At 43.6% G+C, this 4,518-nt stretch overlaps 1 pseudogene; it reads left to right on the top strand.

Annotated features, from left to right (window-relative positions):
* Nucleotides 1-1,567: 1,567 nt before the first annotated feature.
* LOC114759190 (ankyrin-2-like) lies at nucleotides 1,568-3,605 on the top strand (annotated as a pseudogene).
* The last annotated feature ends 913 nt before the right edge of the window (nucleotides 3,606-4,518 follow it).

Consider the following 4,518-nt stretch of genomic DNA (forward strand, 5'->3'; position numbering starts at 1 on the left):
TCTAATAAGAGTCTTATTAAAAATGAGTAATAATCATACATTGAAATTTGGAACAGAACACATATCCAAGCACAAAATGGAAATACAAATCAATAAAAGTAAATAGGCCATGTTTTTGTTTTACAAGTAAATATGTATTTTTTTTTTTTGAAAAAATGATTGCATATAAATATTCTAACAATTTTTGCTAAGCATATAAATATTCTAATAATTAAATGTGGTGGATCTCCCCCCCCCCCGGGGGGGTTGGAGGACAGAGGCAATGGGCAAGTCCAAACTGCACTCTTGGCGATATAGCCCAGGTATTGGCAGGCCAGGAAACATCGTAGACGGTGGACGTCACAATCACATACGTTAATATTGGGTTCGAGTGGATATAAGGTCGGCGATAAAAAGTTTGGCCTCTTGATTTTCTTGGGCCAGCCCGGGCCTGCTGTGCTATAATAGGAAGGATGGGTAACGTTCTCAATCAGAGGGAAAATGCAGTAATTACGAGGCGAAGCCGTTTCGGTGAAAATATCCACACTTCTTGACCTTTTTTTTTTTGGAGGAAAACCATCAGCGATCACTTGAGAGAGGAACAGGACAGTCGTGGAGAAACAAAACATTAGTTAGAAGGGAAGTAGCTGTCTGCAGAAATTGTCCAGTCCTCGAGAATATTATCCACCCAAGAGAAAGGTCACTAAATTCACAGAATCCCATCATCTTCCAGTTTTATCCCGACATCCATGTCTCTGTGATTGCCTTTCCTATTTATTCCCCACGGTGCTTGATAACTCAACCAAGTCGATCAAAAAGCAAGCAGCGGCGGGGGAGGCTTTGATTCAGTTTGGCCATATCACCCTCCGTACTCTTGTCGCTCGTGTTTCCTTTTTGGGGTTTATGCAGTACACTACGGCTTTCATCGCTTTCCCTCTTTCCATCTATCCGCCGAATCCCATTTGCCCACGTGGCAGATGAGCAACTTGGATTCTTTGTTTGGCAGCATATGGAGCGCGTCCCAGTAAAGACAAAATTGAAACAGCCCAGCATATTTTTCCTTCGTGAACTTTAGGGAATCGGAATATTCTGTTGACGACTAAAATTAGTACGGTCTGTTGTGTGAGAACATTCCCAGCATCCACCATAAAGTAAATCGGAACGTTAACGGAAGGACGTGGCTCCAATTAACCAAGACGAACAGTGAATGGTGTCAATGCGTCATGCTTCTCGTAGCTGCCCTTGCTCGTTGCTCCTCAGTCCTCACCCCCTTTTGGAATATTTGGCTTTATTTTTTTAAGAATTTCCAAACACGTTATTATTTCACTGGTTTGACATGGGGCGAACATTAACTTTCAGGACGATTCCTCCAGTTTCAACCTCTCCATTATTTTCCTATTGTTCGATCGTTTTCACACACGTCCATGAAAAGTGGGTGAAACGTACAATCTTTGGCGACAAAATTGGTTAATTAATTAAGTAGCAGCAGGGATAAATAAAATTTTGGGATGCCTAGAGTTTTGGAGAAAAAGAACAGAATGTTGATCTTATTAGGAAATTGCATGACACCATCATCTTCTTGAATCAGTCCGCGTGAAGTTTTCGTGGTTTCCCAATACAGAAGCAGAAATTGAATCGACAAAGTCATGACTCCAAGTTGCTTCCTATTCAAACAAAGCCATCGGCGGCTAATTACACCCTTCCCTTCATTCTCCTTCACAGTCAATGCCCCAGCCTCACCGTCGCAGTCAGCACACCTAAACCAACAACCACGCTCCAAGTGTGTGCGCGCGCGCGCACACACACACTTACATATAACCAACCAGTCTGACAAATAAAATACAAATTTAGGCCAGTAGCCTCCACTCAGGGTCTCAGGCACTCCGTGTGTCCTCTTCAATTTTGAACCCTGGTTTTTCAGGAGAGAAGAGCTCCACTTACGAGCGGAGGTCAGCCATCACGATGGACAGACTGGTGAAAGCAGAGGAGAAGGAAGTGGAGATTATCTTCAAGAAGGGCCAGAGATGCAGCTCTTCGTTCAAGCTCACCAACCTTATGCACACCATGTCCGTGGCTGTGTCTCTTACCCCCACAAACCCTTCTCTCTTCTCCTTAAACCGGCCCTTCTCTATAATCCCTCCACTTTCTTCCTCTTCATACACCCTCCTCCTTTCTCGGCCCTCCGAGCAGCCTCCTCTCTCCACCCCTGCCGACGTCATCACCGTTCGAACCGCCATGCTTCCCACGGGGAAGGCTCATCAGAACGATCTTCGCCGCCTGTTCTCCAAACCGGGACCCCACGTTTTCAGAGACGCCGTTTTACCTGTATCTTTCGTCGGGCCACATGTTGCCGAGTTTCTGATTTCTCACCATTCCCAAATTCCCGAAAGCGGCTCGCTTTTCAGGAAAGCGATATCTGGGTGTGCTCAGCGTGAGCTCACGGCGCTGCTGAGACACGCCATTGAATGTGGAAACGAAGATGCCGTCTCCCCTTTGGTTGCTGCCGGAGGAGATGCGAATTTGAGAGACTCAAATGGGCGATCCCTCATAGACTTATCTATTAGGGCTGGGAAAATGGACGTTCTAAAAATTCTACTGGCCTCTGGATGTAGTCCAAATCACTCGGTCGACTCAAGTTTGCACGAAGCCGCGGCGATGAATCGGGTGGATTTTTTGGAGACTTTATCTCGATCTTTCGGTAATATGGACATAAATTCCGTCAGTCCTGAAGGTAAAATTCCGATTCACATGGCGGCGCTTCACGACCATGTTGAGGCGATTCGATACTGCCTTTCAATTGGAGGGAACCCGAACATGGTCGATCATAACGGATGGACTCCGCTTCACTGCGCTGCTTCGGAAGGTCATTTGAAGGCCGTTGAGTGTTTGTTGGAATGCTCTAACGTCAAATACGCAGTGAACAAAGAAGGGAAGACGGCGTTTGCTCTTGCAGTAGAGAATGGGCACTCGCATTTGATGGATCTTCTGCATTGGGGGACGCGTTGCTACGAGCAGCCAGACTTGACGATGTTCATGGATTGACGAGCTGTCTTGCAAAAGGAGCGATGGTAAATAGGAGGGATCAGAATGGGTGGACTCCGTTACACTGGGCTGCATTCAAAGGTCGAATCAAGAGCGTGAAGGTACTGCTCGAACATGGAGCTGAAATTGATGCTGTGGATGACGCAGGCTATACTCCGCTTCATTGTGCGGCGGAAGCAGGGCATTTGCAACTTGCTCTGTTCTTAATTTCTCGTGGCTCTCGGGTAAATCTCAAGGGCTTTGAAGGTGCTGTTCTTGATTCGGAATCTTTCAATAAACACATGCCTCTTGACATATCTTTGCTTCGAGAGAAAGCCAGGGCTTAAATGGAGGATATATCTTCCCCATCCTTCCCTGCGTTCTGTACAGAGTTATGCAGGTTTAGTTACAGTTGGAGATTGTAGATGGTTGTTAATGAAATGAAACAGATACACAAGGGCCCGTGTTCTTCTCCCGGGGAATCTATGCATTAGCTCAATAGGAATTTTGTTCACTTTGTATCTTTAGCGAAAAAGGCTGCCTGAAGCGTTGTGCAGGCCTTAATGCTGTTGGTTCTTGTAGTGTTTGGTTAAGGTAGCGTTTGGTGAGACCAATGATTAAAGAACCGGACCGAACCGGACGGTCGGACCGGTTGAACCGTCACCCGGACTCGTTAACGGCTCGGTTTGGACCAAAAAACCGTTCACATAGTTGAGCCGGATTGGACCGGAGTTGAGCCGTTATTAAGCCGGAAACCGGAGTTGGATCGGAAACCGGAACGGTTTTCAGAAAATCGGACGGTTTTTTAGCCTGACTGAAAAATACTAAAAAAAATTTAAAAAATAGAAGAAAAATAAAAAATTGATCCCCTTAAATATCCTAATATATTTTTAGACTATTTATAACCATATAGTATTATTTCATTGAAAATTTTGATATATTGTGGTGTTAAAATCGTGAGTCGCTAGTCTTTTTATTTTGATATTTGGTCTATCTTTTAAAAAAATATTTTGATTTGAATGAATTGATAATTTGTAATATCATTAAATATTTTAAACATACATAAATTTAAATATATAAGGTTTTAGTCCATTTTCAATGATTTCATTATAATTTTAGATTATTTAAATGCATTTCTAAATTATTTAATAATTTGATATTTTTTATATATACTAATTATATGTATATAATATTGTTTTAAATTAATTATTGCGTCACCGGTCTAACCGAACGGTCCAACCGATCCGACCGATTGAACCATGACCTGTTGATCTTTCCGGTTTGATTTCCGGTCCGGCTTTTAAAACATTGGGTGAGACTTTTCATCCTCCCGCAAAATGAGGGATTTTGGTTTTCACGCACCCCCGGGTCCTCCTGAAATGGAAATTTGTGTGAGCTCGTCAATATAACTTAATTGATTCTCGGTTTCACGCTTCCTCTGCTAGCTTCTGAGGTTAATGCTGATCTTCGGAGAAACGGAATAAGTGTGAATAGAAGGCATAGCTCTGGCCAAGTGGG

This window comes from Neltuma alba, unplaced genomic scaffold, assembly GCF_004799145.2.
Source record: "Neltuma alba isolate B1F8T4 unplaced genomic scaffold, ASM479914v2 tig00010802_pilon, whole genome shotgun sequence".
Lineage (NCBI taxonomy): Eukaryota > Viridiplantae > Streptophyta > Magnoliopsida > Fabales > Fabaceae > Neltuma > Neltuma alba.